Source organism: Lathyrus oleraceus, chromosome 4, assembly GCF_024323335.1.
Source record: "Lathyrus oleraceus cultivar Zhongwan6 chromosome 4, CAAS_Psat_ZW6_1.0, whole genome shotgun sequence".
NCBI classification, from domain to species: Eukaryota; Viridiplantae; Streptophyta; class Magnoliopsida; order Fabales; family Fabaceae; genus Lathyrus; species Lathyrus oleraceus.
In genome coordinates this window covers 372,276,883-372,296,962 of record NC_066582.1, presented here as the reverse complement: position 1 = coordinate 372,296,962, position 20,080 = coordinate 372,276,883, and the positions used below count along the sequence as shown (strand labels likewise).

At 30.8% G+C, this 20,080-nt stretch overlaps 3 long non-coding RNA genes across 3 annotated transcripts; all 3 read right to left on the bottom strand.

Moving 5' to 3' along the window:
• Positions 1-1,012: 1,012 nt before the first annotated feature.
• LOC127075502 (uncharacterized) lies at positions 1,013-1,633 on the bottom strand. The gene is made up of 2 exons (XR_007786485.1): positions 1,532-1,633; positions 1,013-1,271 (listed from the first exon to the last, which is right to left on the bottom strand). It is a non-coding gene; the product is annotated as an uncharacterized LOC127075502 (long non-coding RNA).
• Positions 1,634-6,760: 5,127 nt separating this feature from the next.
• On the bottom strand, positions 6,761-16,644 carry LOC127075494 (uncharacterized). The gene is made up of 2 exons (XR_007786473.1): positions 16,538-16,644; positions 6,761-7,013 (listed from the first exon to the last, which is right to left on the bottom strand). It is a non-coding gene; the product is annotated as an uncharacterized LOC127075494 (long non-coding RNA).
• Positions 13,054-13,805, bottom strand: LOC127075496 (uncharacterized). Its single transcript, XR_007786478.1, has 2 exons — positions 13,660-13,805; positions 13,054-13,401 (listed from the first exon to the last, which is right to left on the bottom strand). It is a non-coding gene; the product is annotated as an uncharacterized LOC127075496 (long non-coding RNA).
• Positions 16,645-20,080: the final 3,436 nt, after the last annotated feature.

Below are 20,080 nucleotides of genomic sequence, written 5' to 3'. Positions count from 1 at the left end.
CAAAATTTTCAGACATGGAAAGACCAAAGAGGCATACGAAGAAGTACAGTTTCCGACAGCCTGATGTAAAAGAGTTAAGGAACCTGACATCTTATGTATTAGATCCCTTGGGTTTCAAGGCTCGATATGGGAAGCTTCTACCTCTGCTGACTACCCAAGTTGATGAGGGCCTGATGAATACTCTTGTCCAGTTCTATGATCCGATGTATCGCTGCTTCTTATTTCCGGATTTCCAGCTGTTGCCTACTTTGGAAGAATACTCTCACCTTATTGAGATTCCTATTCTGGATCAGGTGCCGTTCAGTGGCCTAGAGAGTATTCCATCTGCTCGTGAGATTGCTAGTCTGTTGCATATAGATGAAGACCTGATTAGAGCTAATCTGATCGCCAAAGGTGGAGTTCAGAGTTTTTCTTCCGAGTTCCTTGTCACTCAAGCTACCTTCTATGGAGAAGCCAGGAGTGAAGATGCCTTTGAGGCTCTGTTTGTGCTACTCATCTATGGATTAGTGCTATTTCCCAACTTTGACAAGTTCGTGGACATGAATGCTATTAGGATCTTCTCAGTTCTTAATCCAGTGCCGACCTTGTTGGGCGATGCCTATTTCTCTCTGCACCTGAGGAATATGAAGGGTGGTGGAGTTATTGTCTGCTGTCTACCTCTGTTGTACAAGTGGTTTATTTCGCACTTGCCGCAGACAGTTGCTTTTAAGGAGAACAAAGGATGTCTACGGTGGTCTCAGAGACTCATGTCTCTCACTAATGATGATATCTCTTGGTACGATCGCGTGTATGATACCGTTCAGATTATTGATTATTATGGTGAATTGTAAACACTAGCAATCCTTATCAATGTTTTTTTAATCTATGACGAGTTCATACGTTTCATATCATCCAAGAAATATGGCACTAATTTGTAACATAGATTGTTGGTGAGAGTTTATTTTCATTTTAAAGTGAATTTATCGATAATTGAGGTTTACAGATTTCCAACATTACAAAAACTCCTTACAGCTTTTAATTTTCAAACACAAATTAAGGTGCAACTTTTATTTTTCAGTGATATGAATGATACACCGCAACTTCTTAAATAAAACAACAACAATTATCTTGACCACCCGGAAACCAACATTGTCCACCTTTTTGAAATCCCTTTCTAAGGCATTCTCTGCCACAATTTGAATTACAAGTATCTACGCAACATGCTGCCGGTGGTCCATTTCTTCCGTAAGGGCAATCTAGTGTAGCTGGAGTGTCCAAACTAGTAACAGACCCTGAAACAAAAAAAAATGTATAAGTTATTATGCACACAAAGTTGTTTCTTTATATTTTTCAAATTTTGCACCCGATATTATCATTACTTCATCAAAAGTTGGTGAATCACGTAGATCTAACAACTAAAGCTAATCTTTTTCTCTCTCTATGAAAACAAATTCTAAGGATACAAATAATAAAAATTCTTAAATTTAAATGTAAATTGTTTCATCAAAATAAAAATGTATTAAAAGAGATATAAAAAAATTCCTCCCTTTACCAGAATTCAAAATCAAAATAATACATAAAACACCAAAAAGATAAGAAGATTGACAGCTTTGAGAAGTCATTTTGTTGGATTTCACTTTATATTTTCTTGTGTGTTACAAGACTAAAATGATATGCATTATATAGACAAAAAAAATTAGATGGAAATAAAAATTATTATTATTTTATTTTATTAAATTTCATTCAAAGTTAATAATCATATTTTGAAGATTTATTATATTATAAGACTTTTTAAAGATGCACATGTCAAAAACAATTGAATAGAAATATTAATAAAATTTAAAAATTAAGAGAAAATTATGTTAATTATTCAAATATAATTAGTAAGTAATATTAATGGTAGAAATATATTAATTAGTTAAAATAAGAATTGTCATTGTTTTTAAAACTTCGTGGTTTTACTATGACAATATTTTATTTAAGATCCAAAATTGATACTAGGGTCACCATATGTTTCTGTACCTACAAATATTCATTGAGTGTTTATTGAATATTGATCACTAGTTCAATAATAAAATAAAAATATTATTTACAATAGTTATTCTATAAAATAAAATTTAAAAAAAGAAATAGTAGGTCAATTAGTCATAATTAATGTAATATCTACTAGTTACATGTCTAGAATAATAAGCAGTTGTATAAATAATTGGTACGGGAAAACATCAATTGAAATATATTGAAGTGGTCAAGAATAAAATTTTCACAAAAATAGAATTAGGATAAATAATATATCAATAACCGAACAAAATCTTTAACATAAAAGATAGACACTCCATCATATCCCCGATGCCAAGTCCATAGTTTCGAGTCCGAATCAATTACCTGCTAAATCCAAAAAAATACAATAACATGGGATGCGATATTAATTTTAGTACGTTTCTGATATAAACAATTGAATCTCTGACTACCCTTCTACCCAGTTCAAGGTCTACTTGAAAACTCTATCAGGATATCTCAACCCAATCCCACACGTATGAGTTTTAACTATACACCTCACGATCATCTCATTGGCGTTAGACATCTATTTAAACACTCAAGATTCACATACTGAAATAATATACTTATCCTACCACAGTTCTCCAACAGATATATAGATAATCTGTTATCCAAGCTGATAGGTATGCTTTGGTGTTACGTAAATCCCGACTCAGGCGCTTATGTATTGTGACCAACTAAAACACTAACAAATAAAACAAAGTGTCAACAACCGTACCAGTCTATATATGACGCATATAGCTCATGACCAACAAGGGTCCTCCTATAAGCATATCATCTAGATTTACTCTCTTCTACTGCCACCCGTATGAACTGAAACATTTATAAATTCATACGCTCATTATCGAATCAGGAGTTCAACAAACTCCTATACTTATAGGCCATTGACCACAAATATAATAGTCAACTATCCGGAGTAGCGTATGGATCGCATATCATCCTAAACTATCTCATGAGAACTATATCTCGTGATATCCGTGTATAGAGCTAAAACTATACATCGTGACTAGGATAGTCACATTATCCACATACACTACTGAGATGGACATGTTATCCCATACACCTATATATAACCCTGCAGACCATAACTGCAACGGTCCCCACATTCGAGTCTAGTTTGTGAGATCTTCGACATTCTACTAAATTTTTTGAGATTCCGGAACCACTTTGGGTTATATACCTAGTGTATGCAGTTAGACATCTCAATCCCCTAAATGTTTTATAGTCAGTTAATTGAAAGGTCTTCACAAGCCTTTCTGGTTATCAGTAATCAACACGAATATAAGCATATAAAATAACTTTGGATGTTCATGATTTTCCTACCTCAAACTTAATTATTCTAGGTTTTCCCTGCAACACTAATAGTATCATGTAACCATAATCATATTGATTATGTTACTATCTTGTGTTACTAACCAATAGGGTAGTCCATCACGTAATACGATATTCACCATCTCTCATCCAACTCTTAGTTTAATCCTATCTCGAACGACTGATTTACACCTAAACGCATAGAAAATACAACATTTATAACAAAAAAAAAATATGCCTGTGTTTAAATTAGATTATATTTTTTTCATCAACAATTATTTATTGGGTATGAAAGTTTTGATTAGATAAGTTTTGGATCCTTCTCACTATTTAGTATTAAACTATTATGACAATTGTAAACACTAGCAATCCTTATCAATGTTTTTTTAATCTATGACGAGTTCATATATTTCATATCATCCAAGAAATATGGAACTAATTTGTAACATAGATTGTTGGTGAGAATTTATTTTCATTTTAAAGTGAATTTATCGATAATTGAGGTTTACAGATTTCCAACATTACAAAAACTCCTTACCGCTTCTAATTTTCAAACACAAATTAAGGTGCAGCTTTTATTTTTCATTGATATGAATGATACACCGTAGCTTCTTAAATAAAACAACAACAATTATCTTGACCACCCGGAAACCAACATTGTCCACCTTTTTGAAATCCCTTTCTAAGGCATTCTGTGCCTAAATTTGAATTACAAGTATCTACGTAACATGCTGTTGGTGGTCCATTTCTTCAATAAGGGCAATCTAGTGTAGCCGGAGTGTCCAAACTAGTAACAGATCCTGAAACAAAAAAATGTATAAGTTATTATGCACACAAAGTTGTTTCTTTATATTTTTCAAATTTTGCACCCGATATTATCATTACTTCATCAAAAGTTGGTGAATCACGTAGATCTAACAACCAAAGCTAATCTTTTTCTCTCTCTATGAAAAAAAATTCTAAAGATACAAATAATAAAAATTCTTAAATTTAAATGTAAATTGTTTCATCAAAATAAAAATGTATTAAAAGAGATATAGAAAAATTCCTCCCTTTACCTGAATGCAAAATCAAAATAATACATAAAACACCAAAAAGATAAGAAGATTGACAACTTTGAGAAGTCATTTTGTTGGATTTCACTTTATATTTTCTTGTGTGTTACAAGACTAAAATGATATGCATTATATAGACAAAAAAATTAGATGGAAATAAAAATTATTATTATTTTATCTTATTAAATTTCATTCAAAGTTAATAATCATATTCTGAAGATTTATTATATTATAAGACTTTTTAAAGATGCACATGTCAAAAACAACTAAATAGAAATATTAATAAAATTTAAAAATTAAGAGAAAATTAGGTTAATTATTCAAATATAATTAATAAGTAATATTAATGGTAGAAATATATTAATTAGTTAAAATAAGAATTGTCATTGTTTTTAAAACTTCGTGGTTTTACTATGACAATATTTTATTTAAGATCCAAAATTGATACTAGGGTCACCATATGTTTCTGTACCTACAAATATTCATTGAGTGTTTATTGAATATTGATCACTAGTTCAATAATAAAATAAAAATATTAATTACAATAGTTATTTTATAAAATAAATTTTAAAAAAGAAAATAGTAGGTCAATTAGTCATAATTAATGTAATATCTACTAGTTACATGTCTAGAATAATAACCAGTGGTATAAATAATTGGTACGGGAAAACATCAATTGAAATATATTGAAGTGGGCCAGAATAAAATTTTCACAAAAATAGAATTAGGATAAATAATATATCAATGACCGAACAAAATCTTTAACATAAACGATAGACACTCCATCATATCCCCGATGCCAAGTCCATAGTTTCGAGTCCGAATCAATTACCTGCTAAATCCAAAATAATACAATAACATGGGATGCGATACTAATTTTAGTAGGTTTCTGATATAAACAATTGAATCTCTGACTACCCTTCTACCCAGGTCAAGGTCTAATTGAAAACTCTATCAGGATATCTCAACCCAATCCCACACGAATGAGTTTTAACTATACACCTCACGATCATCTCATTGGCGTTAGATATCTATTTAAACACTCAAGATTCACATAATGAAATAATATACTTATCCTACCACAGTTCTCTAACTGATATGTAGATAATCTGTTATCCAAGCCGATAGGTATGCTTTGGTGTTACGTAAATCCCGATTCAGGCGTTTATGTATTGTGACCAACTAAAACACTAACAAATAAAACGAAGTGTCAACAACCGTACCAGTCTATATATGACGCATATGGCTCATGACCAACAAGGGTCCTCCTATAAGCATATCATCTAGATTTACTCTCTTCTACTGTCACCCGTATGAACTGAAGCATTTATAAATTTATACGCTCAGTATCGAATCAGGAGTTCAACAAACTCCTATACTTATAGGCCATTGACCACAAATATAATAGTCAACTATCCGGAGTAGCGTATGGATCACATATCATCCTAAAATATCTCATGAGAACTATATCTCGTGATATTCGTGTATAGAGCCAAAACTATACATCATGACTAGGATAGTCACATGATCCACATACACTACTGAGATGGACATGTTATCCCATACACCTATATATAAACCTACACACCCTAATTGCAACGGTCCCCTCATTCGAGTCTAGTTTATGAGATCTTCGACATTCTACTAAATTTTGTGAGATTCCGGAACCACTTTGGGTTATATACCTAGTGTATGCAGTTAGACATCTCAATCCCCTAGATGTTTTATAGTCAGTTAATTGAAAGGTCTTCACAAGCCTTTCTGGTTATCAGTAATCAACACGAATATAAGCATATAGAATAACTTTGGATGTTCATGATTTTCCTACCTCAAACATAATTAATCTAGGTTTTCCCTACAACACTACTAGTATCATGTAACCATAATCATATTTATTTTGTTACTATCTTGTGGTACTAACCAATAGGGTAGTCCATCACATAATACGATATTCACCATCTCTCATCCAACTCTTAGTTTAATCCTATCTCGAACGACTGATTTACACCTAAACGCATAGAAAATACAACATTTATAACAAAAAAATATGCCTATGTTAAAATTAGATTATATTTTTTTCATCAACAATTATTTATTGGGTATGAAAGTTTTGATTAGATAAGTTTTGGATCCTTCTCAATATTTAGTATTAAACTATTATGACAATTGTAAACACTAGCAATCCTTATCAATGTTTTTTTAATATATGACGAGTTCATATGTTTCATATCATCCAAGAAATATGGCACTAATTTGTAACATAGATTGTTGGTGAGAATTTATTTTCATTTTAAAGTGAATTTATCGATAATTGAGGTTTACAGATTTCCAACATTACAAAAACTCCTTACCGCTTCTAATTTTCAAGCACAAATTAAGGTGCAGCTTTTATTTTTCATTGATATGAATGATACACCGTAGCTTCTTAAATAAAACAACAACAATTATCTTGACCACCCGGAAACCAACATTGTCCACCTTTTTGAAATCCCTTTCTAAGGCATTCTGTGCCACAATTTGAATTACAAGTATCTACGCAACATGCTGCTGGTGGTCCATTTCTTCCATAAGGGCAATCTAGTGTAGCTGGAGTGTCCAAACTAGTAACAGATCCTGAAACAAAAAAATTGTATAAGTTATTATGCACACAAAGTTGTTTCTTTATATTTTTCAAATTTTGCACCCGATATTATCATTACTTCATCAAAAGTTGGTGAATCACGTAGATCTAACAACTAAAGCTAATCTTTTTCTCTCTCTATGAAAAAAAATTCTAAGGATAGAAATAATAAAAATTCTTAAATTTAAATGTAAATTGTTTCATCAAAATAAAAATGTATTAAAAGAGATATAGAAAAAATTCCTCCCTTTACCTTAATTCAAAATCAAAATAATACATAAAACACCAAAAAGATAAGAAGATTGACACCTTTGAGAAGTCATTTTGTTGGATTTCACCTTATATTTTCTTGTGTGTTACAAGACTAAAATGATATGCATTATATAGACAAAAAAAATTAAATGGAAATAAAAATTATTATTATTTTATTTTATTAAATTTCATTCAAAGTTAATAATCATATTTTGAAGATTTATTATATTATAAGACTTTTTAAAGATGCACATGTCAAAAACAATTGAATAGAAATATTAATAAAATTTAAAAATTAAGAGAAAATTATGTTAATTATTCAAATATAATTAGTAAGTAATATTAATGGTAGAAATATATTAATTAGTTAAAATAAGAATTGTCATTGTTTTTAAAACTTCGTGGTTTTACTATGACAATAGTTTATTTAAGATCCAAAATTGATACTAGGATGTTGAAAATTTTACCTTATACCCCTACATTTTATAAAATATATCAATTTTATCCTTATATATTTTTAAATAATTTATTATTTTATTATTTAAATATTTTTTAAATTTTATTTTACATACCGAAAGACTTTGTAAAAGAATTCTGGTAGTCATTTTTCATGTATTTTTTAAACTTTTTTTATGTACCGGAAGACTTTACAAAAGAGTTCCGGTACACAAAAATTAACTAGCAGAACTCTTTTACAAAGTCTTCCGATATACAAAAAAAAAGTCAAAAATATTTGAAAAATGAATACCGGAACTCTTTTGAAAAGTCTTCCGGTTCTCAAAAATTGACTACCGGAACTCTTTTGCAAAGTCTTCCGGTACACAAAAAAATGATAAAAAAAATATTTAAAAATGACTACCGGAACTCTTTTGTAAAGTCTTCCGGTACATAAAATTTGACTACCGGAACTCTTATGCAAAGTCTTCCGGTACACACAAAAAAATGTTAAAAAAATATTTGAAAAATGACTACGGGAACTCTTTTGCAAAGTCTTCCGATAGACAAAAATTGACTACCGGAACTCCTTTGCAAAGTCTTCCGGTACATAAAAAAATATTAAAAAAATACTTGAAAATAACTACCGGAACTCTTTTCCAAAGTCTTCCGGTACACAAAAATAAAATTTTAAAAATATTTAAAAAATAAAATACTAAATTAATTAAAAATATATAAGGATAAAATTTGTATTTTTTTATAAAATATAGGTGTGGAAGGATAAATGTAGGGGTATAAGGTAAAACTTTCCCATATGTTCCTGTACCTACAAATATTCAATGAGTGTTTATTGAATATTGATCACTAGTTCAATAATAAAATAAAAATATTAATTACAATAGTTATTTCATAAAATAAATTTCAAAAAAGAAAATAGTAGGTCAATTAGTCATAATTAATGTAATATCTACTAGTTACATGTCTAGAATAATAACCAGTGGTATAAATAATTGGTACGGGAAAACAACAATTGAAATATATAGAAGTGGGCCAGAATAAAATTTTCACAAAAATAGAATTAGGATAAATAATATATCAATGACCGAACAAAATCTTTAACATAAAAGATAGACACTCCATCATATCCCCGATGCCAAGACCATAGTTTCGAGTCCGAATCAATTACCTACTAAATCCAAAATAATACAATAACATGGGATGCGATACTAGTTTTAGTAGGTTTCTGATATAAACAATTGAATCTCTGACTACCCTTCTACCCAGGTCAAGGTATACTTGAAAACTCTATCAGGATATCTCAACCCAATCCCACACGAATGAGTTTTAACTATACACCTCACGATCATGTCATTGGCGTTAGACATCTACTTAAACACTCAAGATTCACATACTGAAATAATATACTTATACTACCACAGTTCTCCAATTGATATGTAGATAATCTGTTATCCAAGCCGATAGGTATGCTTTGGTGTTACGTAAATCCCGACTCAAACGTTTATGTATTGTGACCAACTAAAACACTAACAAATAAAACGAAGTGTCAACAACCGCACCAGTCTATATATGACGCATATGGATCATGACCAACAAGGGTCCTCCTATAAGCATATCATCTAGATTTACTCCCTTCTACTGCCACCCGTATGAACTAAAGCATTTATAAATTTATACGCTCAGTATCGAATCAGGAGTTCAACAAACTCTTATACTTATAGGCCATTGACCACAAATGTAATAGTCAAATATCCGGAGTAGCGTATGGATCGCATATCATCCTAAAATATCTCATGAGAACTATATCTCGTGATATCCGTGTATAGAGCCAAAACTATACATCATGACTAGGATAGTCACATGATCCACATACACTACTGAGATGGACATGTTATCCCATACACCTATATATAACCCTGCAGACCCTAACTGCAACGGTCCCCACATTCGAGTCTAGTTTATGAGATCTTCGACATTCTACTAAATTTTGTGAGATTCCGGAACCACTTTGGGTTATATACCTAGTGCATGCAGTTAGACATCTCAATCCCCTAGATGTTTTATAGTCAGTTAATTGAAAGGTCTTCACAAGCCTTTCTGGTTATCAGTAATCAGCACAAATATAAGCATATAAAATAACTTTGGATGTTCATGATTTTCCTACCTCAAACATAATTAATCTCGGTTTTCCCTGCAACACTACTAGTATCATGTAACCATAATCATATTGATTATGTTACTATCTTGTGGTACTAACCAATAGGGTAGTCCATCACGTTATACGATATTCACCATCTCTCATCCAACTCTTAGTTTAATCCTATCTCGAACGACTGATTTACACCTAAACGCATAGAAAATACAACATTTATAACAAAAAAAATATGCCTTTGTTAAAATTAGATTATATTTTTTTCATCAACAATTATTTATTGGGTATGAAAGTTTTGATTAGATAAGTTTTGGATCCCTCTCAATATTTAGTATTAAACTATTATGACAATTGTAAACACTAGCATTCCTTATCAATTTTTTTTAATCTATGACGAGTTCATATGTTTCATATCATCCAAGAAATATGGCACTAATTTGTAACATAGATTGTTGGTGAGAATTTATTTTCATTTTAAAGTGAATTTATCGATAATTGAGGTTTACAAATTTCCAACATTACAAAAACTCCTTACAACTTCAAATTTTCAAACACAAATTAAGGTGCAGCTTTTATTTTTCAGTGATATGAATGATACACCGTAGCTTCTTAAATAAAACAACAACAATTATCTTGACCACCCGGAAACCAACATTGTCCACCTTTTTGAAATCCCTTTCTAAGGCATTATGTGCCACAATTTGAATTACAAGTATCTACGCAACATGCTGCTGGTGGTCCATTTCTTCCATAAGGGCAATCTAATGTAGCTGGAGTGTCCAGACTAGTAACAGATCCTGAAACAAAAAAAATGTATAAGTTATTATGCACACAAAGTTTTTTCTTTATATTTTTCAAATTTTGCACCCGATATTATCATTACTTCATCAAAAGTTGGTGAATCACGTAGATCTAACAACTAAAGCTAATCTTTTTCTCTCTCTATGAAAAAAAATTCTAAGGATACAAATAATAAAAATTCTTAAATTTAAATGTAAATTGTTTCATCAAAATAAAAATGTATTAAAAGAGATATAGAAAAATTCCTCCCTTTACCTGAATTCAAAATCAAAATAATACATAAAACACCAAAAAGATAAGAAGATTTATTGAAGATTTAATAATCACATTTTGAAGATTTATTGTATTATAAGACTTTTTAAAGATGCACATGTCAAAAACAATTGAATAGAAATATTAATAAAATTTAAAAATTAAGAGAAAATTATGTTAATTATTCAAATATAATTAGTAAGTAATATTAATGGTAGAAATATATTAATTAGTTAAAATAAGAATTGTCATTGTTTTTAAAACTTCGTGGTTTTACTATGACAATAGTTTATTTAAGATCCAAAATAGGGTCACCATATGTTCCTGTACCTACAAATATTCATTGAGTGTTTATTGAATATTGATCACTAGTTCAATAATAAAATAAAAATATTAATTACAATAGTTATTTTATAAAATAAATTTTAAAAAAGAAAATAGTAGGTCAATTAGTCATAATTAATGTAATATCTACTAGTTACATGTCTAGAATAATAACCAGTGGTATAAATACTTGGTATGGAAAAACATCAATTGAAATATATAGAAGTGGGCCAGAATAAAATTTTCACAAAAATAGAATTAGGATAAATAATATATCAATGACCGAACAAAATCTTTAACATAAATGATAGACACTCCATCATATCCCGGATGCCAAGTCCATAGTTTCGAGTCCGAATCAATTACCTGCTAAATCCAAAATAATACAATAACATGGGATGAGATGCTAATTTTAGTAGGTTTCTGATATAAACAATTGAATCTCTGACTACCCTGCTACCCAGGTCAAGGTCTACTTGAAAACTCTATAGGATATCTCAACCCAATCCCACACGAATGAGTTTTAACTATACACCTCATGATCATCTCATTGGCGTTGTACATCTATTTAAACACTCAAGATTCACATACTGAAATAATATACTTATCCTACCACGGTTCTCCAACTGATATGTAGATAATCTGTTATCCAAGCCGATAGGTATGCTTTGGTGTTACGTAAATCCCGACTCAGGCGTTTATGTATTGTGACCAACTAAAACACTAACAAATCAAACAAAGTGTCAACAACCGTACCAGTCTATATATGACGCATATGGCTCATGACCAACAAGGGTCCTCCTATAAGCATATCATCTAGATTTACTCTCTTCTACTGCCACCCGTATAAACTGAAGCATTTATAAATTTATACGCTCAGTATCGAATCAGGAGTTCAACAAACTTCTCTACTTATAGGCCATTGACCACAAATATAATAGTCAACTATCCGGAGTAGCGTATGGATCACATATCATCATAAACTATCTCATGAGAACTATATCTCGTGATATCCGTGTATAGAGCCAAAACTATACATCGTGACTAGGATAGTCACATGATCCACATACACTATTGAGATGGACATGTTATCCCATACACCTATAAATAACCCTGCAGACCCTAACTGCGACGGCCCCCACATTCGAGTTTAGTTTATGAGATCTTCGACATTCTACTAAATTTTGTGAGATTCCATAACCACTTTGGGATATAAACCTAGTGTATGCAGTTAGACATCTCAATCCCCTAGATGTTTTATAGTTAGTTAATTGAAAGGTCTTCACAAGCCTTTCTGGTCATCAGTAATCAACACGAATATAAGCGTATAAAATAACTTTGGATGTTCATGATTTTCCTACCTCAAACATAATTTATCTATTTGTTCCCTACAACACTACTAGTATCATGTAACCTTAATCATATTGATTATGTTACTATCTTGTGGTACTAACCAATAGGATAGTCCATCACGTAATACGATATTCACCATCTCTCATCCAACTCTTAGTTTAATCCTATCTCGAACGACTGATTTACACATAAACGCATAGAAAATACAACATTTATAACACACAAAATATGCCTCTGTCAAAATTAGATTATATTTTTTTCATCGACAATTATTTATTGGGTATGAAAGTTTTGATTAGATAAGTTTTGGATCCTTCTCAATGTTTAATATTAAACTATTATGACAATTGTAAACACTAGCAATCCTTATCAATGTTTTTTTAATTTATGTCGAGTTCATATATTTCATATCATCCAAGAAATATGGCACTAATTTGTAACATAGATTATTGGTGAGAATTTATTTTCATTTTAAAGTGAATTTATCGATAATTGAGGTTTACAGATTTCCAACATTACAAAAACTCCTTCTAGCTTCTAATTTTCAAACACAAATTAAGGTGCAACTTTTATTTTTCAGTGATATGAATGATACACCATAGCTTCTTAAATAAAACAACAACAAGTATCTTGACCACCCGGAAACCAACATTGTCCACCTTTTTGAAATCCCTTTCTAAGACATTCTGTCCCACAATTCGAATTACAAGTATCTACGCAACATGCTGCTGGTGGTCCATTTCTTCCATAAGGGCAATCTAGTGTAGTTGGAGTGTCCAAACTAGTAATAGATCCTGAAACAAAAAAAATGTATAAGTTATGATGCACACAAAGTTGTTTCTTTATATTTTTCAAATTTTGCAACCGATATTATTATTACTTCATAAAAAGTTGGTGAATCATGTAGATCTAAAAACTAAAGCTAATGTTTTTCTCTCTATGAACAAAAATTCTAAGGATACAAATAATAAAAATTCTTAAATTTAAACGTAAATTGTTTCATCAAACTAAAAATGTATTAAAAGAGACATAGAAAAAACTCATCCCTTTACCTGAATTCAAAATCAAAATAATACATAAAACACCGAAAAAATAAGAAGAGTGACAACTTTGAGAAGTCATTTTGTTGGATTTCACTTTATATTTTCTTGTGTGTTACAAGACTAAAATGCTATGCATTATATATACTAAAATTTACTTTTAAATGGAAATAAAAATTATTATTATTTTATTTTATAAAATTTCATTCAAAGTTAATAATCCTATGTTTGAAGATTTATTATATTATAAGACTTTTTAATGATGTACATGTCAAAAACAATTGAATAGAAATATTAATAAAATTTAAAAATTAAGATAAAATTTTGTTAATTATTCAAATATATTTAATAAGTAATATTAATGGTAGAAATATAATAATTAATTGAAATATGAATTGTCCTTGTTTTTAAAACTTCTTGGTTTTACTATGACAATATTTTATATAAGATTCAAAGTTAAAACTAGGGTCACCATATGTTTCTGTACCTACAAATATTCATTGAGTATTTATTGAATATTGATCACTAGTTCAATAATAAAATAAAAATATTAATTACAATAATCATTTTATAAAATAACATTTAAATAAGAAAATAGTAGGTCAATTAGTAATATTTAATGTAATATCTACTAGTTACATGTCTAGATTAATAACCAGTGGTATTAATAATTGGTACGGGAAACATCAATTCAAATATATAGAAGTGGGTCAGATTAAAATTTTCACAAAAATAAAATTAGGATAAATAATACATCAATGAGTGAACAAAATCTTTTACATTAAAGATAGACACTCCATCGTATCCTCGATTCCAAGTCCATAGTTGCGAGTCCGAACCAATTACCTACTAAATCAAAAATAACACAATAACATGGGATGAGATGCTAATGTTCGTAGGTTTCTGATATAAACAATTGAATCTATGACTATCCTTCTACCCAGGTCATGGTCTACTTGAAAAGTCCATTAGGATATCTCAACCCAATCCCACACGAATGAGTTTTGAGTATAAACCTCACAATCATCTCATTGGCATTATACATCTAGTCAAACACACAAGATTTACATACTAAAATAATATACTTATCCTTTCGTGGTTCTCCAACTGATAATTGGATAATCAGTTATCCAAGCCAATAGATATGCTTTGGTGTTACTTAAAGCCCGACTCAAACATTTATGTATTGTGGCCAACTAAAACACTAACAAGTCAAACGAAGTGTCAAAAACTGTACTAGTCTATATATGACTCATATGGCTCATGACCAACTAGGGTCCTCCTATAAGCATAACATCTAGAATGAGTCTCTCTTAGTGCACAAATATGACCTTGAGCATTTATAAATTTCTACATTGAGTATACAACCAAGAGTTCAACAAACTCCTATACTTATAGGCCATGGACCACAAATATAGTAGTCAATTATCCGGAGTAGCGCATGGATCATATATCATCCAAATCTATCTCATGAGAACTATATCTTGTGATATCCGTGTATAGAGCCAGAACTATACATCGTGACTAAGGTAGTCACATGACCCACTTACGCTATTGAGATGGACATGTTATCCCATACACCCATATATAACCCTGTAGACCCTAACTGCAACGGTCCCTGACATTCGAGTCTAGTTTATGAGATCTTTGATATCCTACTACAACTTTGTGACATTCCGACACCATTTTAAGTTATATACCTAGTGTATGTAGTTAGACATTTCAATCCCCTATATGTTTTATAGTCAGTTAATTGAAAGGTCTTCAAGAACCTTTCTGGTTGTCAATAATCAACACGAATATAATAAGCATATAAATTAACATGAATGTTCACGATTTTCCTACATCAAACATAATTAATATGGCTTTTCCCTACAACACTACTAGTATCATGTAATCTTAATCATATTGATTAAGTTACTATCTTGTGGTACTAACCAATAGGGTAGTCCATCACGTAATACGATATTCACCATCTCTCATCCAACTCTTAGTTTAATCCTATCTCGAACGACTGATTTACAGCTAAACACATAGAAAATACAACATTTATAACAAACAAAAAATTCCTCTGTTAGAATTAGATTATATTTTTTTCATCAACAATTATTTATTGGGTATGAAATTTTGATTAGATATGTTTTGGATCCTTCTCAATATTTAGTATTAAACTATTATGACATTTGTAACCACTAGCAATCCTTATCAATGTCTTTTTAATCTACGACGAGTTCATATATTTCATATCATCCAAGAAATATGGCAATAATTTGTAACATAGATTTTTGGTGAGAATTTATTTTTATTTTAAAGTGAATTTATGGATAATTGAGGTTTACAGATTTCCAATATTACAAAAACTCCTTACAACTTCTAATTTTCAAACACAAATTAAGGTGCATCTTTTATTTTCCAGTGATATGAGTGATACACCGTAGCTTCTTAAATAAAACAACAACAATTATCTTGACCACCCGGAAACCAACATTGTCCACCTTTTTGAAATCCCTTCCTAAGGCACTATGTACCATAATTTTAATTACAAGTATTTATGCAACATGCTGCTGGTGGTCAATTTCTTCCCTAAGGGCAATCTATCGTAGCTGGAGTGTCCAAACTAGTAACAGATCCTGAAACAAAAAAAAAAAGTATAAGTTATTATGCACACAAGGTTTTTTCTTTATATTTTTCAAATTTGGCCCCCAATATTATTATTACTTTATAAAAAGTTGGTGAATCGTGTATATCTAACAACTAAAGTTAATGTTTTTCTCTCTATGAACAAAAATTCTAAGGATACAAATAATAAAAATTCTTAAATTTAAACGTAAATTGTTTCATCAAAATAAAAATGTATTAAAAGAGATATAGAAAAAATTCCTCCCTTTACCTGAATTCAAAATCAAAATAATACATAAAACACCAAAAAGATAAGAAGATTGACAGCTTTGAGAAGTCATTTTGTTGGATTTCACTTTATATTTTCTTGTGTGTTACAAGACTAAAATGATATGCATTATATAGGAAAAAAATTAAATGGAAATAACAATTATTATTATTTTATTTTATTAAATTTCATTCAAAGTTGATAATCATATGTTTGAAGATTTATTATATTATAAGACTTTTTAAAGATGTACATGTCAAAAACAATTGAATAGAAATATTAATAGAATTTAAAAATTAAGAGAAAATTATGTTAATTATTCAAATATAATTAATAAGTAATATTAATGGTAGAAATATATTAATTAATTGAAATAAGAATTGTCCTTGTTTTTAAATCTTCGTGGTTTTACTATGACCATATTTTATGTAAGATCCAAAATGGATACTAGGGTCACCATATGTTTCTGTACCTACAAATATTCATCGAGTATTTATTGAATATTGATCACTAGTTCAATAATAAAATAAAAATATTAATTACAATAGTTATTTTACAAATTAATTTTAAATAAGAAAATAGTAGGTCAATTAGTAATATTTAATGTAATATCTACTAGTTACTGTAAGACCCCAATTTTGTCCCTAAGATCCCTCATGGCATCATATCATATCATATCATTGCCTCAAGGATCTTTGTGCACCTTGCTTCCTTCCCTGTGGGTGGGTTGTCTTTTGAGAGTGGTTCTTGATCACCAAGCATCTTTGGCATATGTATATCATTGCTTTTCATTTGTTTACTAACCAAAAGTACAAAAATATGTCATTTAACCTTGTCACTTGCAGATGAAGCAATCTTAGGTCAAGACAGTCAAAGGCATTCATTGAGCAATAGATGGTGGCCATTCTTGAGAATTTGGGCACCATTGATCATTCACAAGAGTTCATATGAACCATGGTATCATTTTGAATCAAGATCCCAAGTGGTAGAGGCTTGAATTTCATCTGAGCATGGTCAGGTCAACTAAAACCCTAGAAAAGTCAACACAAGTCAACTGTGCATTCAGTCATGGATTTGATGGTGGGAGATGGTTAGAGAGGCCTCATTCATGTCCATACAAGTCTCATTTGACATTCCAAACATCAACAATGAAGAATTTGAGGTCAGATGAAAAGTTTCCAAAAATAGTAAGTGACCTGTAATTTGAAATTGCCAAAAATGGAAAGGTCTTCTCCTCAAGTTTACATCATCAAGAAAGCTTCAAATGAAATTTTGTCCAACATGAAAGTTGAAGATCTTGTTCTCCCCTTTCCAGAAAGTCCAAGATCATGAATTTCTCATGTATGGTTAAGGAATTATGATCAAAACATGGCCAAGTGAATTTGAACTTCAAACATGCATAACTTTTGAACCATAAGGCCAAATGAAGTGGTTCTTTTTGCAACATTTCTCTCTTGACATGCACTATCCAATTCACATATCATAAGCCATGCATTTCCATCACAAAAATATTTGACTTTTCATTTGAATTTTGGAGGGAAAGTTTAAATTCAAAAATTATGCATTATCCACACATTCCATCATTTGCATTTGGCTCCAAATTGATTTTTCAAGTGAATTAACACAGAAATCGTGCACTGTTCCATTGCTTTTCCACACATGAGGTGCATTGGCCAATTTGCATAAACACTTGATTTTCATTAATTACACTTGCATTGCTTAATTGTGATTAACAAACTTGATTAGCAGATCATATAAAAGGCAAACCATAACAGAATTCATCATCAACACTTCATAATTCTCAGATCTGAAAATTTTCTTCACTTGGTTCTCTCACTTTTTCTTCAATTTTCTTCATACACCTTGCCTTGTTCTTGATTTGTTCATCATCCATAAGCATAATTGAGCATTTTGGAAGCAGGATTCGAAGGATTTCATGCAGATTTGAGGACTGTTGAAGCTCACACTCATCAATGGCAGTTGGAGATTTAAGCAAGATCGTGCAAGATTAAGCTATCATTCCTCATCCATTCATTCATCTAAGCATTGAGGAGCATCTGTTTGAGCTTAGCATGGCCTGAAAGCAACAATTTCACTTCTGCCTCTTCAACAAGGTCAGATTTCGAATGCTTTAATTCTTGAAATAGTTATGTGCATGTTGTAGATCCTTCATCACTGAGTACATTGAGCTTTAGATCATTAATTTCCATGCAGTATTGTGATAGTTATGGTGATTTGAAGTTTGGCATGTGAAACTTATTGTGTTCGATTTGCTTGATACATGTAGAATTAGGTTAAATTAAGCATTGATCTGTGATGTATGATGGAAGATGAGTCCAATGATATGTGTATTTTGAATTTCTGTGGATGTTTGTTCTTGAGGATGATGAACACGATGAAGGCGTATGAATGAGCTAGGGTTTTCTGTCCAGATTTCTGTTTGATCTTGTTAGCGCCTGTATTGCATGTGATTTCATGTTAGTGATCATGCAGTGGTCCAAGTCAGCGTGTGCGTGGCCATTTGATTGGATGATAGCGCTTGCATGTGCCACATCAGTTAAGTGAAATGGTGCGTTTCACTTAACTGGCACGCTAGTTCAAATAAGCACTCGGTTCGAATCTTGCTGATGTACTTTTCCAAAAGGCCTTTTGTATTATTTCATCTATTCCATCCATTCATGAACCATGCTTTCATATGTTTTTTTTTTATTTTTCTTCCACTTTCAAAAATTCATAACTCCATAAATATTCATCCAATTAATGTGTGGTTTTTTGCATCTTGATACTCATCATGTCTAGTATTTTTTGGCTATTTTTCCAGAAATTGTGCACGGATGAAATATGTTTTGGCTTAGGGTTTGTGTATGCATGTGCTTTTTGGACCTTGCCTGCCATATGCTTTGTGAAATGATGAGTTTTAATCCAATGCTTTTGAAATTTTGTATGCTTAAACTAGACATCTTGCTGGTCATTTTGGTGTTGAGTTTGCATTTTTAGCATTTATGGTTGTTGAGATATGATCTGGTTAATGTAGGTGTGACAATGTGTGTCACACCTTTGCTTGCTCAACTTGTGAATTTTCTTTGCCATGCCAAATGAACTCCAAATGCTCTGATTTTTTGCATGATACATATTATGGATGTTATGGTTGATCATGAATGTTTGTGGAATTTTTGGATTCATTTTTGATTTGTTTGGTATTTTTCTTGCTGGTTGACCATTTGTGAACTTTTGAAGAGTGTTGAACTTCAATGATTTGGGAAATGCTGGTTGTGTATCCTATGAATGTGGAATTTTGCACATTGTTTATAGACATATTGAAGTTTATTGTGGCTTTGGTTTGAGGTATTTACCATTTTTCATTTCTGTTTTAGGATTGCCTTAAGTTGATGTACCAATTTGTGCCTCCTTTGAGCTTGTTTGTGCCTACCTTGCCTTATGGAATTTCTTTGCCATGCTTAAACTTGTCCAAATGCCTTGATTTTTGGTGTGATGATCATGTTATGTGTTCTGTTTAGCCATGATTTTTCTTGGAATTAATTGAAC